This window comes from Ammospiza nelsoni, chromosome 34 (assembly GCF_027579445.1).
Source record: "Ammospiza nelsoni isolate bAmmNel1 chromosome 34, bAmmNel1.pri, whole genome shotgun sequence".
In the NCBI taxonomy this organism is placed as follows: domain Eukaryota; kingdom Metazoa; phylum Chordata; class Aves; order Passeriformes; family Passerellidae; genus Ammospiza; species Ammospiza nelsoni.
Genome location: NC_080666.1, coordinates 821,535 through 849,142, shown reverse-complemented (window position 1 = coordinate 849,142; position 27,608 = coordinate 821,535). Strand labels below are relative to the sequence as shown.

At 39.7% G+C, this 27,608-nt stretch overlaps 2 pseudogenes; one reads left to right on the top strand and one right to left on the bottom strand.

The window, feature by feature from the left end:
- LOC132085941 (zinc finger protein 23-like) overlaps positions 1-27,608 on the bottom strand; it is a 148,752-nt pseudogene that overhangs the window by 25,920 nt on the left and 95,224 nt on the right.
- On the top strand, positions 158-22,247 carry LOC132085974 (synaptonemal complex protein 1-like; annotated as a pseudogene).

Sequence of the window (27,608 nt, the reverse complement as noted above, 5' to 3'; positions counted from 1 at the left end):
ACTGGGCTCCCCCAGTTATTCCCTGTGCAGCCGGTACTCCCCCTTCCCCTCAGAGCTCTCCCGCGCTGAGGGGCCGCTGTCGCTTACCCGCCCTTCGCGCCCGCCCTCAGCGGCCGCTGGGAGCTGGGGCCGCCCCGGCCGCCCTTTTATCGGAGCCATGGAGAAGGAAAACCGCTTTAAATTGTTCATGCCGCCGCGCCTGAGCGCTGGGCAGGTGTCTGCGGGCAGATCCCAGGTGAGCGCTCGGCCGGGGCTGGTGAGGGCGGCACATACCACCCCCCCCCCCCCCCCCCTTCCCCCGCTGGCCGCCCCCTCGGGCTGTGCTGCTCTGGAGGCCGCGGCTGAGGAGGGGACGGTGGGAAAGCGCAGGGGCCCTTCCCGGAGACACGGGGACAGTGCTGGGCCCGGGGAGTACCCCGGCAGGGCCCCGAGCTGGAGCACACGCACACCTGCCCCTTGCCCCGGGCTGGAGCGCACACACACCTGCCCCTTGCCTCAGCAGAGCTGGAGCACACACACAACACACCTGCCCCTTGCCCCGGGCTGGAGCACACACACACCTGCCCCTTGTCCCGGCAGAGCTGGAGCACACACACACACACACACACACACACACACCTGCCCCTGCATAGGCCGGGACGGCTCCTGCACTGGACTAATTTCTGTGCATATGCCTAGAGTGGCACATGCACAGACATCTTCGGTTTGAATTTCAAAGACTTTTGCTGTTGTGTTCTCTCAAAACTGAAGGGAATCATCTTCTGGAGCATCCGCTCTGTGCTGTAAGTCCACATTTGCTGTGGGTAATTCAGCCCAGAGAGCGAGCAGGGCTCTGTCGCTGGCCGGAGTCTGTGTACAAATCACTAATGGGACGGAACTGCTGAGGAACTGCCTTGAGCTGTTTTATTTTCCAGCATCAGTCTCATTACTTGGTTATGACAATGGGAAGATGCCAGCAGCTCACATCCCAGGCAACAGACAAAGAACTTAATGTGACAACTTACTTTAAAAGTTTTTTGACCAATCACACAAAGCAAAAGCATATTGACAGCAGTTCTATCCAACCACTATAAGCACAGGTACCTTTGGTTAAAACAATGCTTGCCTTTTTTGAATACAATACCTGCTTGTAAGCCTTGAAACACAATGCACAGAGCTCCATTATTAAGCTTAGAACTTCCTAATACCTTGCTAGATAAACTTTTCTGTAGCTTAGGGAGTTATTCAAGCCAAGCATTAATATACAGACCATTGTTCTATTTGTCCTTTTCTACTTTTTGCATAATTTTTCTGCTGACCTATCTCATGGCTGCTGCTTGGCTCTGATCACAGTTCTGCTGTCTCTGAGGCCTGCCTTTTGCAGCTTTCCCAAACCCCTCTGATTTTATGGATTCCCACAGGCCCCACTCAGATCCTCGCACTGGCATTGGTGTCTTGGTCTCACCAGATCAGGTGTGCAGTGAAAATGTTCTGTCCCCACACTGAGTTATCAGAATTCAACAAGTTATTTTTTCATGTCGAAGCTCCTTATGAAATATGTTGAGATTCAAACAAGATATTCTGACATCAGATGAGTTAGCTGTTTACAGGATGAACTTCTGTGACTTCAAAAACTTGTAAAAGGGTATTTTCATATTGAAACATAATCAGATATGGTTTAGAAGTGCCCTTGGAAGTAAAACAAAAAAGAAATATCAACTACTGAAGTCTTCAGAAAAGTAATTTTTCTCCTTGAGTCCTTTGCCATGCACCAGTGCCCAGACAGGCAGGAGCTGCTGAGTTCCCTGCATTGAAAGCTCCCCTTTGGCCGCAGTCTATAAATCAAACTGCAGGACACCAACAGTTTGATCAACCACTGGGAAGTAAGAAGTGAGTTCCAAAGCCATTACCAATACCTTGGGCTTTGAAAATTGTAGGCAGCTGTTTAATTAATGACACATTCTATTTTCACATCATCTGTAGGGATTTTTTCTGGCTTTTATAATTCTTCTTTGCAAATCTACTCTTAAGGAACTAATTTTTAAATTTGTGTAGGGTATTAACAGATGCTCGGATGATGAATTTAAGCTGCCATTCGATGTGTTGAGCCGTGGCAAAATCACTGATTCAGGTACGATTGGAATATTTGCCATGCACCTTCTTTAGATTTTTATATATTGTCAAGTTTTTATTTTCATGAGTAGTCTCACAGTTTCCTATCTGTAACTGTTAAATACAGTTTCACTGTTACTTTTTTTAGAAATACATTGATCAAAATCTCTTCATGTTTCAGATACAATTTCACAGCAAGTGAAACTTTGCTCTGAAGTAGATGAAGAGGTCAGCTCAGTATCAACTCTGCACATCTAATTCCTTGGGGTCTTTTGAATTTGTTCCCAAACAGTGCCTAAAGCATTATTCAGTAGATATTTCAGGGCTAAAGGAAGTAGTCAGACGGGAATAATGCTTTCTGTCTCCTGTTTAAAGCTGAATCACTTTAGAGGAGATATTTGTGATTTAGTGAACATGCCTGGAAACAAATCTTTAAAAATTAAGGTGATTGCAATATTGTTGTTTTTTTCTTTGTTTGAAGTGTCTGCAAAGTCTATGAGCTTTAATTAGAGTAAGATTTAAACACTTAACTATCCTTGTGGAACTGCCTCTGAATACTCTGTTGAGGGGCAGAAGGGTTGAAGTCAGAGTATTATTTGGAAAACCGAAATGGATTGTCCCAATTGCCTGGTCTGGATTTATTTTATCTGTAAAACAATGAATTCAGTGGTTTCCTCAAGCACTGGATTCCTTTCACAGTGTCTTTACCAGCAGATCTCTGCTTTAGCACAACTCAGTACAGCTCATTTTTTTTGCAATAGCTTCTGTACTTTGCAGCTACAAAACACTGTTTGCTACCACAAAATAAAACACATTTCTTGTGCTCTCTCTGCTGATTTTCATATCCCTGACAACTTTTTAGACTTTTTTAATCCTAAGCTATTAAAGTACCATCAGGACTGTAACAAAACTGTGATGCAGCCAAAACAAGGATGTTGTTTGGGGCTGTTGTAAGTGAACCAAAGGGCCCTTGGGGCTCCTGTGTTGCTCTCCCTGCCTCAACCACTGGCCCAGCACTGCTTGTAGGACACTTTCAAGGTGCTCTAAGGCCACAAGGGTGGTGGTTTTCCTTCCTGCTCCATGTGTGAGCAGAGAACTGCTGGGACACTTGGATATTTATAAATCCCTGGGTCCAGATGGGGTCCGTGCCAGGGTGATGAGGGAGCTGGCAGATGAGCTTGCCAAGCCTCTCTCCATCATTTATCAGGAGTTGTGGCTCACTGTGAGGTTCCAGATGATTGGACACTGGCCAGTGTGATACCCATGTACAAAAAAGGTAGGAAGGAGGATCCTGGTAATTCCAGGCCAGTCAGCCTGGCCTCAGTAGCAGGTGAGATAATGGAGCAGTTCATACTGAGTGCTATCACACAGCACTCACAGCATGGCCAGGCTATCAGACCCAGCCAGCAGGGCTTTACCAAGGGTGGGTCATGTCTGACCAACCTGGGCTCCTTCTGTGAGCAGGTGACCGCCTGGTGGGTGCAGGAAAGGCTGTGGGTGTTGTGTGTCTGGGCTCCAGCAAGACCTTTGGCACTGTCTCCCACAGCACACTCCTGGAGAAGCTGCAGCCATGGCTGGCACAGGAGCACTCTGTGCTGGGCTCAGAACTGGCTGCATGGCTGGGCCAGAGAGCGATGGTGAATGGTGCTGCATCCAGCTGGCAGCCAGGCACCAGTGCTGTCCCTCAGGGCTGTACTGGGACCAGTTCTGTTTAATGTTTTTATAGACGGCATGGGTGAGGGCTCGAGTCCTTCATGAGTAAATTTGCAGAGGACATTAAGCTGGGAGCTTGTGTTGGTCTACTGGAAGGAAGGAGAGCTCTGCAGAGAGACTTAGATCAGTTGGATGAATGGGCAGAGTCCAGCAGCATGAAGTTTAATCAGTCCAAGAGCTGAGTTCCACATTTTGGCCACAGAAGTCTCCTACAACGTTCCAAGCTGGGGACAGTGTGGCTGGACAGTGCTCAGGCAGAAAGGGCCCTGGGGGTGCTGGTGACAGCCGGTTGAACATGAGCCAGCAGTGTGCCCTGGTGGCCAAGAAGGCCAATGGCTCCTGGCCTGGATCAGGAATGGTGTGGCCAGCAGGAGCAGGGAGCTCATTCTGCCTCTGTACTTGGCACTGCTGAGGCTGCACCTTGAGTGCTGTGTCCAGTTCTGGCCCCTCAGTTTAGGAAGGACGTTGAGATGCTGGAGCACATCCAGAGGAGGGCAGCAAGGCTGGGGAGGGGTTTGGAACACAAGCCCTGTGAGGAACGTTTGAAGGAGCTGGGGCTGTTTAGCCTGGAGAAGAGGAGGCTCAGGGGTGACCTTATTGCTCTCTACAGCTTCCTGCAGGGAGGTTGGAGCCAGGTGGGGTCGGTCTCTTCCACCGGGCAGCACTGACAGAACCAGAGGACACAGTCTCAAGCTACAGCAGGGAAAGGATAGGTTGGATATTAGGGAAAAAAATTTCACTAAAAGAATAATGAAGCACTGGAATGCTCTTCCCAGGGAGGTGGTAGAATCACCATCTCTGGATGTGTTTAAAAAAGCCTGGACATGGCACTTGGTGCTGTAGTAGAGGTGTCAGGGCATAGGTTGGACTCGATGATCTGAGAGGTCTCTTCCAGCCTCATTATTCTGTGATTCTGTGATTCTGTGATTCTGTGATTCTGTGTGTGTTCATGGCAATATCACAGGTACTCTTGGATAAAGTCTCTGAAGCTTCTTCTACTTAACTCAGCAGTGTCTGTCAGAAGGAGAGGACAGAAATGGGGTGAAGAACCTGCTAGAATGAATTTTGGCTTCACTGATAATTCTGGCAAAATTTTTATTGATTTTGGTGGACTGCAGTTATCCATGTCTTTAAGCCCATCTATTTGGTGATGTCTGAAGGGGGTTTGGGATATTTCATTGTATTTGTTTCTTCTATGTGCTCTGTAATGCCTTTTGATACATACACAGAGGATGCACAAAGATTTAAACTTGGGCTCCTGATCATATATAAGCTTATATCACCATCTGTGGAAAAAATATTACTCTTGTGATGTTTCTAAGAGATAAATACATTATCTACAACAGTATTAATTAGATATTATATACTATTAATTAGATAATGTTTGAGATTAAATTGTGGAACCTGTTTTAATAGAATCCAGAAACAATGAATGAATTGTTCTCAAAACTCTACAAAGAGGCTGAAAAGATCAAGCAGTGGAAACTGACTGTGGAAACTGAACTAAACCAGAAAGAAAGAAAACTCCAAGAGAATAGAAAGATTATTGAAGCACAGAAGAAAGCCATTCAAGAACTGCAGGCCAATATTGTATAGTGTACATTGAATAAATGAAGTTCAGTGCTTCCTGATTCAGTATGACACTATTATTGATACAATTAAATATTAAAGACTGTTGCAGTTTGGTTTGTGCCTTGAGAAAATGATTATTTTGAGAAGTTGCAGGCACCTGTCCTGTGTGAGGGTGTGTATGAAGAATATACCTGTAAGTGTCTCATTTGCTGGTAAATTATTGTTCATTAATTATTGAATCTTTCATGCAAAAGATGACTCAGCATGTAATACCAGATAGAACAGACTTCTGTCTACTGATGCCCAAAATTACTTTTTCATGAGGGATTTAAGAAGTCAAAGTGCATTTCTAATAGATTTTTCAATAACAGTGTCTTTTTGCATTTGTTCCCTATGAAATCAGATTGAAAATGAGAAACTCCATTTGAAACTGGAAGATGAGATATGTGAAAATAAAGATCTCCTGGAAGAGTAAGTAATAGAACCAAGGATATATTTTTGTGGTGGAAATAATCAGTTTTCATGTGGGCAGTTTTATGTAGCTGTTAAATTTTGAAGGTCATTTCCATTGTTACTCCTTAGGTGCACAAAGCACTGTGCACTCCTGTGCAAACATGATATTTTTCCCTCCCTTAGAGCTGCTGCTTCGAGGCATCTGTGTAATCTGCTCAAGGAAACCTGCATTCGCTTCACAGAGAAGACCAGCAAATGTAAATGCTTTTATAGCTTTTATTTATCAGAGTAAATGTGCTTCTAGCTTGCTCTAAATTCACAAACAGAAGCAAGAAGAAGAAATTTCTTGTGCTGTTCAGAAAAGTTCTCCAGTTGAGATCGACTGGATGTGGCTCTCAGAATGAGAAATGAATTTTAAGTGGCTCACAAAATTGGAAGTGAAGCCCCAGGTCTAACAGACTTGTGGTTTGTAATGCTGAACGCAGAGGGCTTTTGAAGGCAGTGAAATTGCTTGCTGCAAAGTTGCCAGCCTGGGAGCTCTTTGGGTGCCCAAACAGTGCTCCAGGTTTGAGGCAGTGCCCACAGCCCCGACTGGCACTGGAGCCACTGCAGGGCAGGGCAGGGCTCCCCAAGGCTGCTCAGCCCATTGAAGCTTTGCAGTCCCAGCCACACTCTGGGAATATATTCAGACATAGGCAGTGACACTTCATGCCTGGTTTTAGGCAGTAGAATCTACTCTGAATTCCCAGCACTCTGGAACAAATTTCCAGAGCTGACATTTCCTGTTTTCAGCCATCACACATTTGTGGGGAAAAAAGGTCTGAACCCCAAGGTGTAATGAGTAACTGGAATTCTTCTCATGAAACTGAACAAGCCAAGACAGTTGGATAACTTAATAAAGTTTAAATTCTTGAGGTTTTAAAATATGTTCTTGATTGGAAATCCTACTGTATATGCAATTTAGAATTGGTATTATAATCATCAGAATTTTACTAACTTGATCGTGGATACTTAAGAAGTGTCTATTTCTTTTTAGCCTTAATTCTAGAAACCCTTGTATATAGATGTACTGTTCTTTTTTGATAGCTGTTTCTTTTACTGTTCTCTTTTTAATTGTTTTCTTAGGAAAAAATAGTATCAATTACAAAAGTGAAAGGAAAGAAGGAAAATATGGACATGGAGTGTTGTTGCAATTTTATAATGACAGCTCTGTGGTTATAGGTATCTGCTGATAAGAAGAAATTCAGTGCTAAACACTAGATTACAGTTTATAAATACTAACAGTTTTGATAGATTATTATTAAACAGCATTAATACTATAATAATTAATATGGTCACATAAACTGATCCAGAATTACACTTTTCACAGAAAAAATATCTTAGGAAGGAAATTTAAAAGCTGAGCTTGCTTAATGTTTCATTGAAATACACATTTTTCCTAGATTCTGTAACTTTCGGCAGCATGTTTCATAATGACTTATTAAATAAGAATGGAGTTGATAATTCCTTTTTAAATTTATTATGCTGATTAAGTATAATCACTTGGACAGCTGGAATTCTTGTCCAAAAGAAAAACTTTCTCATATGTTCTTGCTTTGATAGATGAATAGAAAAAGGAAGCAACAATATAATTGTATGAGGAACTTCACAGCAACGTAGAAGTAAGTGAGCAAACTTGATGCAAGGAATGTGAGTTATGTGAGCTGAGCTGAGTTCCATGTTTATGTTGGGATACTGTTTGTATCCATCCTGTGTGGGTATCATGTCATGTGTGATGCAGGAAGTTGGGTTTTCAATCCCTTTTCAAGAATTATTTTTGTGTTATATCAAACGCATTCCATGGAGAAGGTGCAGCAGTGTGTGGGATGTAGATCCTGTGATCTGGGTGATGTGTGCTTAGTGCTGGGTCACTGCCACAACTTCTGGCTTCTCTTTGGGCTCTGTTTCACCTCCCTGCTGGTTCCTCAGAATGGCTGAGGTGGGCAGCAGCCCCTGGAGAAGTTCCAGGGTTTCCAATATTGAACTTCAAATATAAAATTTTGTGTTTAGAGAATGACAGTGGCATTTGGAGAGCTTCGTGTGCAAGCAGAGAATGACAGATTGGAAATGAATTTCAAATGTGAGAATTCTGTTTATTGAGTTTATGCAGCTGGCTCAGTTTTGTACTTCATAGCTTGTGTTACACATGCAGTGTCAGGGCAGAGAAATGTGAAGGGCTGGAATGGTGAGCAGCTCACACTGAGACACTGGGACCCTTCTTTTATTCCTGCTGCCTTTGGTCACTGCCTGACCCCTTCTGTTGCTGTTCCACTGGGCCAAAGCTGGAACTTTATTTCTCAAACAGTCACTCAAAATTGAAGTTTTGTCTGTGAAGTACAGTCTAGAGATCAATACTTACTTCCCATAGTTTGTTTATTTAAATGATAATGCACTAGTGTATAGCTACAGAAACTTTAGCTAAATGCTCTCTCTCTGTATGTATAGCCTGCTATGTTCCTGTTTCATTCTCACATGCTCTTTTCTGTTTGTATTTTGATTATAAAATCAAACATTGCCTCAGCAATTACTCTTGGGAAACAAATGGTACAGCTGTACAATTCCAGGCAATCTTAAACTGGAAGTTGTATTGAACTTGGAGTATATTTCAGCTAGAATGTTAACTATGGATGTTACTGTATCTCCAAAGTAAAAGAAGAAGCAGAAAAAGTGGACAAGTTTGAGAAAGAATGCAAACTGTAAGTCAGTCGAAAGGAAAAGCAGGTTTGCTCATTTTACCATCTAAGATGTAGAGCTTTGTTTGTGCCTAAAGGGGCAATGCAAGAGCCAAGAAGTGTTTCTGGGTATTAGTAAAAAAGACAAAATAACATCTGAAGCTGTATTTAAGTCAAATTCTGCTAAGTTTAGTGGTGTTTCAGTCCCTTTACTCTACTGGAATTTATGGTTTGATTTTGAATTGGAGAACTTTTTTGTTTAGAGTAATGTGACTTGATCAATATTTGGCTAAGATTATATCTAGACAAATTTTATCTATCTATCTATCTATCTATCTATCTATCTATCTATCTATCTATCTGTCTATCTTGAATGACAGCAAAATGTCTGATTATCATACCTGGGGTACAAATGAAAATTAATATCTTTTCCAGACTTCATGATGATATTTCTTGCATTTTTCTAGATTTCAGCTCTTACTATACAGAGAGATGAAAAAGATGATGTCGTAGAAGACATCAAGGCTCAGCTGCAGACATCACAAAATAAGATTGCTGATTTAATGGAAGCAAAATGTAAGAGTTCTGCCTGCTGTGTTTAAATGGAATTGTTTATAGAATTGAAATGTAATTGTTTATAATTGTTTATTTATTATATGTAATTGTTTAGAGAAGCACAGGAAACAGGGTCATGACAGTCCTATTCTGTTGCTGGTTGGCAGCAGAATTTTGGGGCCTTGAAGGCCTTATTTTTGTTTGGAGCAGGAGCTGCTCATGTGGGAGCAGGACTGGCAGGGCAGTTTTTAGGGTGAGTCAAGTAGTGAGAGCTTTTGAAAATTACAAGGGAAAAATATGTTGCTTCAGTTTGCAAATTTACAGTCAGGCAGATGTCACTGAGGGAACTTTTCAGAACTTGATTGCCAATACTTTTAAGCCATCTATATTCAAATTTTATATATTATTTTATAGTATATGATGTCAGTACCATTGGTCTTTGTTACATTCTTTAAATGTATGTAATTTTCCATTTTTGGCAGCATTTTTTAGTAAATATCCTATTTTTTAAAATATAAACATCTTTTTTTGTTTAGTACATAATGAAGAAATGTTAAAGGAATCCCAGGTCAGTAAAGAGCATTTGAGGGCAGAGCTGGAAGAGGCTAAAATTTCATTGCAAAAGGCAGAGGTACCCCTTGCTTATAGTTTTACAGTAGAAATAGATTAGATGAGTATTTGCATAAATAATTATGGATACTTTAGACATGAAACAGCTGTAGCTGTTTGTTGCAAAACATGTTTAGAAATGATATCATGTCTTGAAGGTTACTCAAAAGAACTTGGAAACTGAATTCCAGACTACAGTGAAAACATTAATTCAGGTCACTGGAGAAAAGGAAGAGCAGGAGGAAGAATGTAAAACAATGAAGGCTTTGCTTGCAGCCCTGACAGAGGAGTTTGAGACTTCTGTTACCGATTTGAAAAGCTTGCAAAATAGGCAAATTAATGAGTTTAAATTCCAGGAGTGATCTTACAGGTTGCAGTCTATGACAAAATCAAGAACAACTGGAAATGAAGCTGAAATTTGGAGGTTTTTTTCACGCAGTGGTCTAAATGCAGAGAATTTAATGTAATTTTTTTTTTGTTTGTGATAGTTGATACTGTATAAAAAGTAAATTTTTGTCCCCTCCAACTTTCATAATTCTGTCTTTAAGAAATACAGATTTCTTAAAGGTAGGTATATATTTGTTTACTTTTATGTCTGCTGTTCTGAGGTTGTAAAAGTGAAATTTGATGTGTGTTGCAGGCAGATCTATCATCTGCCTGTTGAAAGGTAAATGTTCTTAAAGTGCTTGTGGTAAGACTTTGTCTTATTGTCCTGTAAGTTTCAAATGCAGTGCTTTGTACTCTACATTTGGGATTTTTAATTTACCATTTTCTTAGATTAAAGAAAGCTGAAGATGACTCAAAGCTGCTTACCTTGGAGCTCCAGAATAAATCTGCTGAACTGGGTAAGGCTTGTAGAAAGGCAGAAAATGAGCTGGGCAGTAATAAAAATGTTTTCTGCTGTTGTCTGGAAATGGACTGTCTCTGGTAGTTGGAGAAATGATTTTACAGTGCCTGTGCCTGTCAGGAATGCCTGGATTTATTTTTACTCAGCTGATCCCTTTTCTTTGGGGCTCATTGGTGCTGGCAGCAGCCAAAGGGCAGTGCTGTGCACAGCTCCAATAGTCAGACCATTCATGCATGAATTCCTCTGCAGGTAATTTTGGTTTGCAGCTCAGAGCAGCAGCACTGCAGGTGCCAGGAGTGACTTCTGCAGCAGAGATAAAACCCTCCCATGGAGGTTTCTGTGACCCTCCCCATGCTGGAAGTGGAATGATGCTGGCAGGGGTTGTCTTTAAATATCATCAATTTGATATCCTGTGGTTTCTAGGGATGTGCTCCTTAGTCCCCAGGGTAAGAGCTCTGTCTTGCTGTTGAGAACTTGCAAAAAATACCAGAATTGTGCAAGTGCACATAGAAACCATTTGGAAGTTAGTAGCAACTGGTTTCCTTTCCCAGCATATCCATGAGATACCTTCAGCAGTTCAGATTTTTTTTCTGGAACAATGCAGGTGCATCAATACTTGGAGAATACTCTAGTCTTACAGTCCATGGTTTATTTGAAGCTATATTTGTGGAAAACATAATAGGCTGTAAATCTTATTTAAGATAAATATTTAGTTTCTCTTCAGATATAGATTTGCTAATGTCTGAATCATTTTTTCAAGTCTATATTTAGATTAAGTCATAAATTAGCTTTTCAGTTTCTTAACTTAATTCAACAAGTTTTGAGAACTGGGTATTGCAAAAGGGTAAATGTTTTATACTGCCTGCTAAATATGAAAAATCATTTCTGTTCCAATAATTTTACATTTCATGTGCTGTAGAAGAGATGACTAAAGTAAAATGTGATAAAGAAGTGCAACTTGAAGAGCTGTCAGAAACTCTGGTAAATGTTAATTTTATTAATCTCATGGCATTTGCTCTTCATATGAAATTCCTCTTGCTTTGTAAGTATCTTAAATGCCATAAATAAACTCCATCCAGTCTACCTGAACATTTCTACTAAACTTTCTCACACACAATTTCAGTGTTTTCTTTGAAGAACTTCTTTGTTGCCTCTGTTTTCCTTGTCTCCCATGCTTTTGGTTTTTCTTGTCTCCCTTGTTTTTGGTTTTCCATCTCAAGGTTTTTGGTTATTTCCTCCTTTGTTCATGCCCATTCAAATGCCACTCCCTCTGGATATAAAGTTTTCCCATTTTTCCTTCCTTCCAGGAAGGTAATTAGCTCTTGCCTCTGTGAACCCTGCTGTGCTGTGACACAGGCCCATTTTCTGTCACAGAAGTCTAAGCTATATGAAATACACTCTTAACAGAGGTTTATTTTCATTATGATTTTATATTTACAAGCCTAACAAGAATCCATATCAGCTAAAGTTAAGATAGTGAAATCAGGTGTGCATTTTACTATGTCTGCTTGTTGTTATAATCTGTGCATTGAGTGTTCTGAACTGAGTTTCACTCATTTTCTAAAATGGGCAAATTGGAGGACTTTTACTGAAGAAGAATCTTGAGGCTTGAGGCTACTGTACAAAATTTGCAGAAACAGAGAAATGTGGAGAGAGAAATGAAAATGCTCTCCAGATGAGAGAGGTCTGAAGCAGGGCAATAGTAACATGTTTTTAGAAATAGTGCAGTTACACATCATGACTTGGATACAAGTTTATACACCCAGAGCAGGGTCCCACCCTAATTGCGCAGCCCAAGTAATGAAACTCACAGCAGGGGACAGACATGAACAGCACTGGTGTCACAGTTCACTGTCTCACACCACTTCCAGATCCCAGCAGAGACTGGAAAGATCCAATCTGGATAATCCATGGCATGGATGTTGTTGGGTTCTTCTGAAAGCCTTGTGCTCTTAGTTCATGTCTGATAACCTCCAGCAGTTGGAGTTTGCTCATGGATACTGAAAACTCTTCCTTTTCATTTTGCAGAAAGAATTCCAGGATTTGAAAGCACAGCTGACAAGAACAGCTGAGAAGGAACAAGATTATTTAAAGCAGCTTGTGACTCTGAAAGCAGATCTTGAACAAGAGGCGTATGACCATTTGAAAATAGAATATTGAATTAGTTTTGGTGTAATATAGAAGTTGCTTTAATACACAGTGAAATGAACTGTGATTGTTTTCTAATGGAAGTTTTGAACCACATATATGCCATTAATTATATACTTACATTTCTAAATTCCACTTTCTCTATTTGTATGTATTCTATGGCATATGTAGTTGTTCCATATCTCTCTGACTTATTTAACAAGAAGAGAAAGTTTCTGAATTCATTGCTAATCTTGCTTTGAACTACATCATCTTCACTAACCGTTATATTTATATAAAAGTTGACTTTGATTTTCTTCCCTTCTTCTGTCACCTTTTTACATCTCTCTCTGGCTCTGCTGCAAAGCTTATATTTGTAGATAAAGGCCTGGACTTCTTTCAGCATGGAATAACACTTGATAATGGGTATGTTTATTTAAAAGGAGATTTCAAAATGCATCCTCTTATTCCTCTTGGCCATTTGTTTTAAATTAGGTTAAAGAATTAACAGCTAACAGTGTATCTCAGTAAGCTTTCACTAGAGAAAGAACAAACAGCACAAGAGAAAAATGCTGTGGCAGCAGAACTCCAGAAGCTGCAAGAACAACAAGAGGCAAGTTGTAAACTTCCAGCTTTCTTGAAAGGACTCAATTTGAGTCAATACTCAATTTGACAAATGACTCAGTTTCACAAATTAGATGATGAGCTGCAACGTGACTTGGGTCTGTAGAGTACCTGAGCTATTTTTTGTGTTTGAATTGGAATGGAAGTGTATTTACACTTGTGAACAAGGCAGGTCAGTGTGCTTTGGATGGCTTTGAATTTTTTAAGAAGTCACTTTGAATTTTATTTCTTTGCTGACACGGGTCTTTATTTAGGATAGTAAGAAAGAAGAAGAAAATACAAAGCAGTTAGTTGAAAATCTAGAAGAGGCAAATAGCCAGCTAAGGCAAGTAAAAAATACTAATAATATTTGATATTGTTTAAGGAAGTAGACTCAAATAGTTGGTTATGTTCAAATGCTGCTTTCTGGGATTTTTTTGATTAAAGTTTTTCTAGATTACATAGCTAAACAGAAACTATTCAGAATTGCTGTTGGCCAAGTAGAAATTTTCTCAGATTAGAAATACCAATTGCTGCAGGAACAATGTTTGCCATCATTTTGTATTACACAGTAGGAGCTGTCTTGTTTTGCATTAGACATCTCAGGTGTGAAGGAAATTCAAATGGAAGTTGAAGGTTATGGATGAAATGTGACAAGGCAAAACTGGATCAGAGTTACTCTCTGTATCCCCAGTTCAACAGACAGGCAGCTCCCATGTTTCACAGCTGCATTGCAATAGTCCAGGTCAGGATGTATTTTCCTTGGGTTCTTGGAACATCTTTTCCTATTTAAAAGAAGTATGGACAGTTCACATATTGACTTACTGGGCCTGTTGCTGCATTTTAAGAACATTTTCATTGAGCAGCTTATGAAGTTCCCATCAACATTAGCAGCTGTTTTTGGAAAATAAAATATGGGTTTATTAGAAGTACTGAAAGTAAGTTAAAGGCAATATGTAAATATTTACTAATGCTTGTTATATTGGCACTTAGAAATGAACAGGAGTCTTTGAAGGAGAAAATGGCAAAGACAGGTGAAGAGTTGAAAAGTACACTGGATGACAGAGAAGAAAATGTATGTCCTGTGTCATGAAAATATCTTACAGAACCTGCAGGACAGCATTCAATGTAAAATCTTTGTTGGGGTTTTTTCTGCAAAGCTCTGCCTGGGAGATGTGATCTCTGCCAGAGGTTTCTTCTTTCCCAGCTGCTGCCAGCTGTGCCCTTGTGTGTCCACATGTGAGCCCTGGTATTTCAAAAGACAAGCACAGTCACTGGGATGTTCACTCTGTGCTGGAAGTTTGATATTAAAGATTTATTTGTTTGTTTTCAGGCAAACAGAGAACCTGCTTTTCTGTTTTTCATATACCCACTCAGTGGTGGATGGGCTCTGGATTAGCTTTTTATATGTAGTGTGAGTTTTAGCTTAAATAGATTCAAACATTTTTACTTTCTTTCTATTGTTTCAAAGCAACCTGGGGTTTTGAGCATTAGAATGGATTTCAAAATTTCATTGTACACGTCTAAGATTTACAATTTTAATTTCTGGTTAAGAGTACTGAAAATGAAATTTCCAGAAAGGAAAAGCCATTGAAGATTCTAGAAAATAATTGGGAAAATTCATTTTTTCATGGATGTAGGGAACTTGATACAAGTGCATTTTTTAAATTGTGAAGATCCTGGGGTTTTTTTCTTCTTCTTTCTTGAGTCTCTAACCACTAAGGAACTGGTTCACTGTTATTAATTAACATCTTGTGGTACTTTATGGCTAAAACTCTGATTATTCTGACATGTCAGCTGGTGTTTCAGTCCCATTGGAACAAACCAGACTGGTGCAAGTGCAGGTTTGAGAACATTTACAGGAATTGCTCACATAGGGAGCCATTTGTAGAACTTACTAATTCATGTCTGAAATATCTTTTTCAGATGAATAATTTAAAGAAACAGGTGGAAAATAAAACCAAATGCATTGAAGAGTTGCAGCAGGAGGTGTGTAGAGATTTTAAATATCACAAATACATAAACACATTATACTTTGGGTTGCCTTTTCAGCAGGTTTGTGTCTGCTGTGATGTCTTTAGATACACCTATTTAATTTAAAAATTCTCCTTTCTTATCCTAACCCTGAGCAAACTAGGGAGTCAGCTTTGGAATCACTTGATTTGTTAAATGAGCCTTAATTTGAAAAGAGCAATTACAAAAATAATATCTTTAATAAACTTCTATTCTTTTTCATTTAGTGCATAGTGTTATTTATGTACTTGTATGAGTATCTCAGTTACCACTAGTAGAAAAGAATTCTGCACTGGCACAAACTGTAGTAACTTCACTGTAAAAATAAATAACTTGTATTTTTGGTCATGACATCTTCACACCTTCTGTCAGCAGCATCTTAGTTTTAATACCCATTCTGCACCTCATTTGTTATTCCCTGCTGCTGCTCAGGAGGAGCCTTTCTTAAGGTCATGAAGAAACAGTAATTATCACAGAAATTAGCTGAACATTCATTTGTTTGAAAAATTGTTCTGGAACCTGAGCTGTACAACAGCTGAGAGTTATTTGCCTGATGAAAGCTGGAATTTCTTGATGCAGTTAAACCATGACATAATTCTATTAACTTATTAAGGTACAGTGCTTGTTTTGTTTTATTTCAACAGAATTAGGTGCTGAAAAAGAAAATTATTGCAGAAAGCAAGAAAAGTAATACTTATGAAGAGAAGGTAGGTTTAAATAACATCATGTAGAAGATGAGGTGAGTGTTTTTAAGTCCCACTGTAAATAATGATAATACTTGTTAAATACATTCTGAACTGGTTTTTGGATCTGGGATACAGACTTTGCAGGAATGAGTTCATAGTTTTTAGAAGATGCTTCCATTTTTAATCATTGGACACTGACTATTGGACATTAAGAGATGGATTCACATTGCAATTAATGATGTTTCAAATCTGTTCCTTTCTTTTGTTGATAGTGGACTGAACAGGGTTCAGCAACCTCATTGTAACAGAAAAGAATTTAAAGGACACATATATATATATATATAAATATATTACTCTTTTTAGGCTGTTCTTTAAATGTGTTCTTCAGTGGCAATCCCTCTGATGGGAATATTGTGTCCAGCTTTGGGTACTGCACTTGAAGAAAAGTGGACTTTTTTGAGGATATTCATATGATAAACTTAAAAGGGAAAAACTGTAATCAAAATGCATAGCTGGGAGAAAAATGTACCATATGTACCATAAAACCTGTGAAAATCTGATACAGACTTACAAGAGAGGGAATAAAATCTCCATCTGTATTTGTTTTTTTCTGAGGCATTCACAGCATTTAGGGTGACTGCTTAGGGCAGTCTTCCCCATTGTGCTGTTGCCATTGTTCCTTTGAGTATTTTCTAACTCACTTCAGGCCTAAGTTCAACTCTTTATTAAAAAAAAAGATGAACTTCGAAATAGCAAACACTTTAATCATATGCCTGAAAAGTAACAGAGTGTTTGTGTTCAAAAATAAGAGGTAAGAAAAAATCATCAACATAGTAATTCCTAAACAAATAACAGCAGCAATTCTGCATTCTCAAAAGGTGAATAAATTGCAGTTAGACAAGGAAAATATGAACAAGCAACATAAGGAAGAAGTTGACTTCTATCAAAAAGACATAGAAACAAGAAAAGTAAATTAAAATAAACTTCGTGAAGAGGTGAGAGGTGTTAATTTTTACAATCTAATTTTTTTTAATTTAAAATGTTTTTATGAAGCTTTATTGGCAGGAGTCCTTGTTCTTACATTTCAGATATAAATGGAACTTGTTGTGTTTGCCTGTGAGCAAAGCTTTAGTACATTTGGTTCTTAGGTTGGAGTATTTGAAAATATCTTTAAAATAAGAACTCCATTAAAAATTCTTTCTTTCAAGATATAGTGCAAAGAAATTCCACCCTTGGTATAAAGTCAGCACAATTAAATTAGATTATAACGTCTCCCACATTAGGACTTTTCCGCCCACACTTTTTTGATGGCAATACTAAGAAATGTTAGGGCAGAGGGCTTGAAATGGCCTTTTGGTTTGCAGTGAGCTTGCCTGCCATGGCTGTACCTTTGATCTTGCCCATTTTAACAATCTGCAGAAAAGATGAGGTATTTGAAAGGGATCTTAAAAGCAAATGAAGCCCAAGTGGGACTGCAAACTTTGCACCCACAGGGGGAAGAAGAAATTAAGATCTAAAAAAAATTATATTGTTATGTTGATGAATGAGATGCAATTTATTACTGAAAATATGAGGTTGCTTTGTGATGAAACTGCAATGATACGGAGAGAAACTGATACCAGATGTCAGCACAAGAAAACTGAGATGGTGACACTGATGGAAAAGCACAAGGTCAGAGATTTTCCTGCTTGCTGTGGTTTGCAATGGGTGATACCATGTCAATACCATGTTTATAACTTGTGACACCACGTTAATGACCTTTCGAAAGCAGAAACAGGCCTGAGTCTGGGAAAAGGAAGCTGAACACATGCTGCACTTTGCATCATCTAAAATCAAATTCATTTGAAGATTATGAACACATTCCTATGGGCAGATAAATTCCATTCATCTAAACTTCTGGGATTTTTAGATTTTTTTCAATTCAGGCTTCCTTTGATACCATGTGAATGCAATATTTTTCAGTATCAGTTTGGCTCTCTCTGAGATTACTTAGTGACCATCAGCAGTTTAGCCTGACACATTTTAGTTTACCTTTCTATTCCTCATTTTGCAATATCTTTAGCAGATACATTAATAAAGATGGCACAGCTGGCTTAGTGTTGAGCACATATTGCTGCACAGAAATAAAGCACTCTCTGCCAGTCCACAAAATAATACTTGAATTGAGCATTTCCTGTTTTACAGTTTCTGCGGAAGCATCAATGAATCTTTTCTTTATGAATCTTAAGGGCCTGGTTTGAAAAAATGATGTTTAAAGACTGGATAACTCTATAATTGCAACATTTAGTCACATGTTTTGAGTTTGTTGTTGGTTTGGGTTTTTTTTTACCACAGAAAGAATATGATAAAATGGTTGAAGAAAAAGATGCAGAGTTAAAAGTATATAAAATGAAACAGCAAAAGCAGTTCTCATCAGAAAGAGCACTGGTAAGGAGCACTTTGCAATGGTCAATAATTCAGTGAAGGGGCTGATGTCCTTGTGTAGGGGTTTTATACTGGCTAAGTGCAGGCACACACAAAAAAAGCATTTACTCATTTTTCTCTGCTATTGTTGAGCAGAGGAGGGGAAAGAAAAATTCAAGGACTGAGTTGAGATAAGGATTAGGAGAAAAACACTTTGAGGGTAAAGCAGATTCAAAATAAATAGTATAAAAATTAATAATAGAATTAAAAGTGAGTAATAAGAATTTTAAAAAATCCTTAAAACATCTTTTTTTCCAATCCCTCCCTCTTGCCCACCAACAGCACAGAGAGACAAAAGATGTGATCTTCAGTCAGTTTGTGACTTCTAAAGATCTTTTTTCAGTTTGCTTAGAGAGTTTCTTTTCCTGCTGTGCTCTGGGGTCTTCCCACCAGAGACATTCTCTGGGAACTCTTCCAGTGTGCTTTTAATTTTTACCAGTAGCAGTCCCACCCAACCTGCTGCAACAGATCTTATTCTGGGCACTAAAAACTCAAAATGTTTCTAAAAATAAATTGCAGTAGCAGTGTGTTTGTGTCTGCTCCTCCAGGTAGCGTGTCATGTTCTGACTTCCCATGTTTCTGACTTTGAATAGGAAATTTTTGTTTTAAATATTTAGATTGTGCCCTCTCACCCCTGCTCTCCCAAGGGTTTTAAGGTATTACCTTGAACACTTCTGATCAAGTACCTGTTTCTTACAGTGCTTCAGTCTTTGTTAAACAAGCTAAAGCAAAGCTTCAAGTATAGGGCTGAAAAGCACATAGAATTATCTTGTGTATCTAATGAGTGTCCCTGTTAATTACTGTCTCACTTGGGACTGTTTTCCTTTTTCTGGGCTGTGCAGAGTTAACCCTGTCCTTTATTTAATGGTTTGTAGGAAAATGAGCTGTCATGTTTGAAACGGGAACTGTCCTCCCTTAAGGAACAGCTGAGAGCAGAAATGGAAGAAAAGGTGGAGTTTTTTTATTCCCTGAGCACTGGGGGTGAGAGGTGTGGCCTGGGCTTGTGCTGTGTGAGAAGTTGGATAAGAAATGAAACTGAACAGAAAAACAGTGACTTTGGAATGCTGGGCTTGTGCTAAATCTGGTCATCTATTTGTGTGAACTTTGTAGCAGTCTGCGATTGTAGACTGTGCTCTGTAATTACACCAAGAAGATTTTTAACAACTGAATTCAAATCAGTATTTCCTTGCTGTCACATAACTCTTTTGTAGGAGAATCTTGTAAAAGAGCACTCTGGCAGTGTGATTCCTGACAGTGAAAAGAAACACAAGGTAACTTTAACTTTTTAATTGCTTTTACAATTTGGTAATATTTATATTTGTAGAATCAATTGAAGTGCCATGAGAATTTATTTGCATTCAACAAAAGACATTGGAATGCTTTTGACTTCAAACTTTTTAAATTATAGAAAATACAAATTTATGTTCCTGACTGCTAAACCTTGTTTAGATCTATACAGTGAATCTATTCATGTAAAAATAGAAAATCTCCAAATTATATTCCTGAAATAAAAAAAAATATTTAAATAAAAATAAAAAATGCCTCCTTCAGTACAGGAAGCCTCTTGGGCAGTCCAACATTGAAGTTTTGTAACTCCTAACAGTGAATTTTTCTTGTTGCATTTTTCTGCCTATATTTCTTACTTCTCTGTAGATTATTTTTTTCCCCCTTGGATAAGAAGGGATTTTAAAGGGTCACACCATCCCATGGAGATATTAGACAGCAGTTTCTGGAAGAGCTCCCAGTGTGTAATTTTTCTTGCTCAGTTGTTGATTTTTTAATGTCTCTAGAACTGATTTACTTAGTCTTTAAAAGTGTCCATTTGTAAAGGCACTTTTCCTCTATGAAAGAGAAAAAAGCTGATCTAGCTGTAAAAATGGTCAAAGTATCAAAGTAGTCCTGACGGCAGAACTCACCCTTCTTCCTGTCAGGAGTTCACTTGTGGTTTTCACATTGGAACAATGGAATCCAGCACCATTTTGATGTTATCAGTCTAAAAAAGGACTGCACTGGACCATTCAATGCTTCTCAGTTTCACTTCTAGTGAAAAGACTATTTTAAATAACACCAATCTTGATGTAGCTATCAATCTTTCTCTGAAAGCCTTTTCCTGCAGTTTTGTTTGTTCCCATTTTCTTTGATGTTTGATAGAGTCCAATGTAGCGGCTACAGTTCAGAATAACCTGAATTTCTGCAGATAAGCACGGAGAACTTAAATACAATGTGCCATGAAACTCAGCTCTTCCATAGCTTCCCCTTCATTCTCCTCATTTGGCAACAAAAATAATATAAAAAAATTATATTTCCACCCCACCCCACTTTGTTTGGGTCTTTGCTTCATGTTTGGATGGAAAGATCAGAGTTCCACCATTTCTCTCAGGTGAATTCTGGGACACTCAGACTGTAAACTGGGTCCTGAGTTTGGCTTTAGATTCCATACTTACCCCATAAAATATAATCTAAAAAGAGAAACATTTTCTTTCCCAGACATGTGTTATAAAGACTCCTCCAATGGATAAAATGCAGAGTGGAAGAAGCACAAACCTGCCTGCAGGGCAGAGCAGCAGGAAAAAGCAGAAAGTGCTTGTGCAGCTGGACACTCAGTCAGACAGCTCTGAGCACACTGACCTCCTGGTAAGAGCCAGAGAACAAATCATGGGCTGAGCAGCTCATTGTGCTCACTGCTGGGGCTGAGAATGGAAATAAAGAGTTTGGGCTTCCACATTCCAGCCAATATTTATGTGTATATTTTTAATTTATTGGTTCTTTCTGGAATTGTCATTGTATGTAGATAATTAACATTCTTTTTATTGAACTGTTATGCCTCATAATGACATCTTTTTCATAGTCTAATATCATTAGGGGGAAAGAAAAAGTATTTTTAATATAGTGTGACTAAGTAACTTTTTAATTTATTAGAGCATAGTCTCGGAAGAAGAAATGTTTAAAAATTTGTACAAAGATTATCCACAAGCTTCACAGTTACATTCCACAGCACCAAAAAAGGTATGTTAGCCTTTCCTAAGATTAAACCAAGCAGCTAATCAGATTGTTTACAGAAACTAAAGGATGGCTTTATTTTCCTTCCCAGAGCCCAGCTCCATGCAGTGTGAAATCTCCAGGCTCTGCTCTGAAACTCAAAACCATGAGGAGAATGCACGAGGTGGGCTGTGCTCTCCAAAATGGACAGGAAAAGGAAAATTAAAGATACTGTAAAGCTCTTTGCTTAAAATGCAGAAATGCCCAGTGCCCTGGCATTGCTTGCAGGGCTGTTTTTCTCTCAGAGTTGGTGCTTTGTTGCATTTTTCTGTCATACTCAGTGTGTTTAATACTGTGTTCATTCCTTTACACATATAAACTTTATAGATCTATAACTGCAACCCCTGCAGAGCATCTTCCACCTTTCCTCCCTTGTGCTTCAAAATGTTGGGACACAAATTAGCCAATTTTAAATTTGGAAATAAATAGAACTACACAGAAAGTTGTTTCAAAGCTGTTTCTGGCATTAGAAATTCTGGTTTCAAAGAACTTCTGTTCTTTTACATTTACTCTGTTTTTCTTAACACATAACTACTTAGTGGAAGAAACGTAGCTGTTAAATGAATGTTCTTTTACCTGAAGTCCTCTTGCTTTTTCCTGCATTTTAATGGCTGTTAGACCTGTCTTTTTAGACTGTTTTGTTTTCAGTATGTTAAAATGGTTTCGAAACTTCTAAAATTTCAGTAGAATTACTTGTATTTAAAAAGATTTCAGCTTCACAAGGAGTAAAATATGCACGTTATAAGATTGTGAAACCAATGTTAAGATGCCATTAAATTGTTTATCTGAAATATAAAGTGTGGGACTATTTGTTGTTGCTTTAAATATTTGAACACAGACAGAAATCACCCACCAGCCTTCCTAGGGACCAGCAGAAGTGCAAGGATAGATTAGAACATCTATTTCTGTATTAATCCTTGGTTAATCTTTGTCAGGATCTCTGGCTGGTCAGAGTGACCCTGAGAAAAGTTCCAAAGTCTCTTTTCCCAGTCTGGTGCTTGAAGAAGGAGTCAGGGCTCTTCATTTCTCAGTCTCAAGGTTGTTTATTTTATCTATAAAAAATTTTCTCCTGTCCTGCCAAGGTGAGCTCAGCAAGACAGTTCCAGGCACTCTGCCTCCCCCAGGGTTGTGTTATGTCTTTATACTAAAAACGACATATACAATGTTTACAATTACTTTCCAATACCTATCACCTGTGTTAGACAGTGGGCTTCTACTCTAAACCAATCTGTAAGTGCCACCATCACAGCAGAAGATGGAGGCCAGGAAGAAGAAGGAGAAAGCTAGACACATCCAGTTCCCACCATCTTCCCTACTGAACCCCCATACCAAAAACCCTGAAATCTACTTTTCCATCCTGTAATAACTTCACCAATATGCTACCTAAAGTGTTGTGGCTTGCTGATCTTCATACCAGATTGGTAATTTGCTCCATGGGTCATAATCAAAACCACAGGGGCATTTTGGGCTCTGTGCCAGGGTCTCTGAGCCCCCTGGCAGGGGTCTGGGCTGCTCAGGACAGCCAGAGGGATGTCCTGGGTCCTGACAAATCTTGGTTCCACAACAATGACAAATCCTGCTTCAGAGCCTAGACATAACAACAAAATTTCAAGTGTTATGTTTGCCCAATTATCCCAACATAAAAAGGCCAAACAATATTAAAAATAGTAACAATTTTAATTAAATAGTTTAAAAAATATATAAACAAGGGATAATTTGGTTCAAATAATAGCGCATAAGCAAAAACAACCGCGGGGTACGGAGGGCAGAGTTCAATGACCCTTGCCACTTCACGTACAGGCTTGCCAAGTGGAAGTCACCCCTTATATGCCATGTGTCAATGCCATCTCCTCCTATTTTCCGTTCGTCACTTTTCTGTCTCCGCCTTCATTACCACCTTTATCACGCATGCGCCATCACTCGGTTTGGTGGTCGCACAAGTCTTTGGGGGTCGTCACTGATGAAGGCCCTGTAGTCTTCTTCGTTGTCCTTTAATTCACCTTTGGGTTACACATGCGCACCAAGCCAGTACAATGTAAGCCAAGACTAATGTATCACTGCATCTACATATCAAAGCAATAAGTCCCTTATAATTAGCATTTTCTTGGACCCAACCAGGTTCTTGGTCATTTTTAGCAACTGTATCTTCAGCTTCTTTCCTGTGGTCCTTGAGAACATCTGCTGGGAAGGGGGGGTGGGTGGAGCCCCTCCTTTCCCTCTCTTCTTTGGCATTACAACTTTTAGCTATTAACTATTTTATTATTCTCAAATATTAATTACTGTATCAATATTGATTACTGTTTCAATTTTTATCAGCACGAATCATACCTATTTATCACACAAGTACATCTTAATCCCCGAGCCCTGAGCCCCCTGTCCATCGCTAGGGACTCTGGGGTTTCCCCCCCTGCCCCAGTGTAGGATTGATGGGGGTAGCACAGTCGGGATGGACAGAGATGAGAGATCTCTGCAGCCAGGTCGTGGAACTTGGGTTTATTGCAAAGGGCTTGGGTGCAGGACCCTGCTGGGATTTGGGGTTTATTGCACAGGGCCTGGGTGCAGGGCCCTGCTGGGATTGGGGTTTATTGCAAAGGGCCTGGGTGCAGGGCCCTGCTGGGATTTGGGGTTTATTGCAAAGGGCCTGGGTGCAGGGCCCTGCTGGGATTTGGGGTTTATTGCAAAGGGCCTGGGTGCAGGGCACTGTCGACGGAAGGAGACCCAGACATCAATTTGATCATCACAGGCCCAATTTCATTGATCAGTACGGCGGGTTAAATACAGTTAATAATGAGCTTCATACATATTGCAAAAGTTGAGCTCAGGATTGGTCAGTTACATATCAGCACCTACGCCTACTTCTGCATTCCTATGGTTCTACTTTTGATACTTTTCACATATTCTCAGGATATATTCAGGACTAATCTCTACTCCCTCTCCTCATGTTGCAGCAAGGTCACTGCTGACCTTTCCTTTTAGCTTGCTGACTGCTGACTTTTCTCCTTCAGCTTAACCAGCGGCATCATTTCAGTATGGCCTTTCTCAGCTAACCAATTATTAATAATACTCTCCACAGGGCACTGCTGGGATTTGGGGTTTATTGCAAAGGGCCTGGGTGCAGGGCCCTGCTGGGAGCTGCAGCCACAGCTCGGAGCAGGCCCGAGAGAAGAGAGGGGGAGAGAGGATGAGAAGGTAAGAGAGTAGAAGCGTAAGAGAGTAAAAGGGCTAAAAGCATCAAAGGCAAGAGCTAGGAGACAAGAGGTAAGAGCAAGAGTAAGAGAGGTAAGAGCTAAAACAGCAAAGTTCCCATTACAATATAATTAATCTTCTTCTGTGTTGAATATTCTGATTCTCACTAACCAATCTAATACAAGATACAAATCCTACAGCATTTTCATACCACCTATAAGAATCATTACATTACCATACTGTGCTACATTTTAAACCCTAAAAACTCCTCTGTGGTCCCCTTCAGTAGGGGCTGCTCTGACCCTGGGACCTGCCTGCAAGCAGAAGGAATTGTTCCATCAAAAGGGGATTACTTTCAGCGGCCACACCGTTGTTTTCCCGTTGTTCAGTAACTAAGGGATCTCATAGCTTGCTTTCATTTCAAACTCGCTTATAGTTTCCATATTCTTAAAATCTTTTGCCAGACAATCATATTTGTAAGGCTTTCCTGTTTCATCTTCCCCAACACCCCAAAGCCGGCGCTGCTGCGGCCGTGGGGCAGAGGGGGTGCGAATGGGGGATCCGGGATTGGAGCGGGAGGAAGGGGAGGGAGAGGGGAAGGGGAGGAGCAGGAACAGGAGCAGCACGGAGGGAGCAGCCCGAGGAGGAGCAGCAGCCGGGAAGGAGCATTGCGGGGTTCCACGGCGAGCCCGCAGATCGGCTGGGCCCGGCAGCATCGCATTGCCCCGCGTCCCACAGGTGAGCGCCGAGGGGAAGCGGCAGCTCCGGGAGGGGTTTTGGGGGGGAAGAGGGGGATTTTGCTGGGGTTTGGACGTTGCCGATTCCGGAGTTATGAAAAGTGCGTATTATATGGCTCTATGCAGATATTTACTGTGGGAATCCATAAAATCAGAGGGGTTTGGGAAAGCTGCAAAAGGCAGGCCTCAGAGACAGCAGAACTGTGAGTAGAGCGCAGCCATGAGATAGGTCAGCAGAAAAATTGTTTAAACTGTAGAAAAAGAAAGGGCAAATAGAACAATGGCCTGTGTATTAATGCTTGTCTGAATAGCTCTCTAAGCTGCAGAAAGTTTATCTAGCAAGATATTAGGAAGGTTAAAGCTTAAGAATGGAGCTCTGTGTGTTGTGTTTTAAGGCTTACAAGCAGGTATTGTATTCGAAATAAACAAGCATTGTTTTAAGCAAAGGTATGTGTGCTTATGGTGTGTGAAAAATTTTAAAAGTTTAGTAGTAATAAAATGTTTCTAAAAATAGTAATACAATTAGAGTAGTAATAATTTGGACAATTTGAATTAGGACAATACGAGACAACAAATACAAAGAGTTACGGACCTCTGGGTACCTTTTTCTGGGCAGCATGAGCCCGAAAAAGGACCCCCGCTAACAAAGATTAACCCTTAAAAACAATAGTCCATTGCATATTCATGCACTTCATACATGATGCATAAATTCCATTCAAACACAGGATTCTGTCTGGTCAGTGTCAGCTTCTTCCTCTGAATCCTAACAGCACCTTCGAGGCAGGAAGAAGTTCGTTTCTTCTGGTAAGAGAGCAATAAATTCTTTTTCTCTTGAAAGATTCAGGTGTCCTGTGGCTGCTATCTCGCTGGAAGTCCTTTCTTTAAAAAAGTATCCTACATGGCATCGTTTCTATTTTAACAATTTTTATAACCTAAAACTATATTTAACATGGTACTTAAGAGAATTAATACAGCATTACTTTCTAACACAACACATATAATATTCATTTAATATTTGCGAAAAGTCAATCATAAAATACAGGCATTTTCACATTTACCATATGTATTTTGGTATACTGATTAGTAGTGCTGTATTAACAGTTTAATAATAAATGTAGTCTTGTAATTAAAAGGTAACTTTTGTAGTTAAAAGAAGAACTATGTCAGTGAGGTTTTTTTAAAGAAAGGAATGAGGCACTCGCATCAGATAGCAGCCACAGGACACCTGAATCTTTCAGAAAAAAGAATTTTTTGCTCTCTTACCAGAAGAAACGAACTTCTTCCTGCCTCAAAGGGGCTGTTAGGATTAGAAGGAAGAAGTTGATGATAGCCAGACAGAATCCTGTGTTTGAATGGAATTTATGCATCATGTATGAGGTGTAGGAATGTGCAACGGGTTATTGTTTTTAAGGGTTAATCTTTGTTAACAGGTGCCCTTTTTCAGGCTCGTGCTGCCCAGAAAAAGGTACCCGGACATCCATAATTCTTTGTATTTGTTATCTCGTATTGTCCTAATTCAAATCGTCCAAATTATTATTACTCTAATTGTATTACTGTTTTTAGAACCATTTTATTACTATTAAACTTTTAAAATTTATAAACAAGTGATTGGCGTTTTTCACAGGAGTTGAGTCCCAAATATATTTTGGTGTCGCTGAGAGAGGTATTTTAAATTTATTTGATGAAGGGGATACTTTTGGATCTCTCAGGAGTGCAAAGGGGAGCAGGGGAAGCGCTGAGTGCCTAGAGTGGGGGGATGCTGGAGAAAGGGGACCCTGGAAAACCTGATGTAAAATTTCAATAGCCAATGTGAATTTTACTTCTATACCTTTTATTTTAAAGCAAGCACGCAGCGCTGGGTGGCTGGGGAGTCACTGCTCCACTCATAGCACACACAGTTCAGTAAAGTATATATACTGTTTTTAAGCCTACAAAGCATTTTCCAATGTGCTCGGTTAGTCCAAATTAGCAAATATCAATAAGCTGGGAGCAGTAATTTCACAATATTTCTAGGTGGTCATTGATTGCTATCCTTCTTGTGATTGTCTGGAGGGAGGCCTTGCAAGTGGTGTCTGCTACATGATTTTGTCAAGTGCATCAAGCTTGTTATTATACATAAGCTTTTAATTGCTTTGTTGCAATATCTCTTAGCTTTACCCCAACTTCCTCTATTTTATTCTAAGCATCAGTCGTCTTGCTGCCT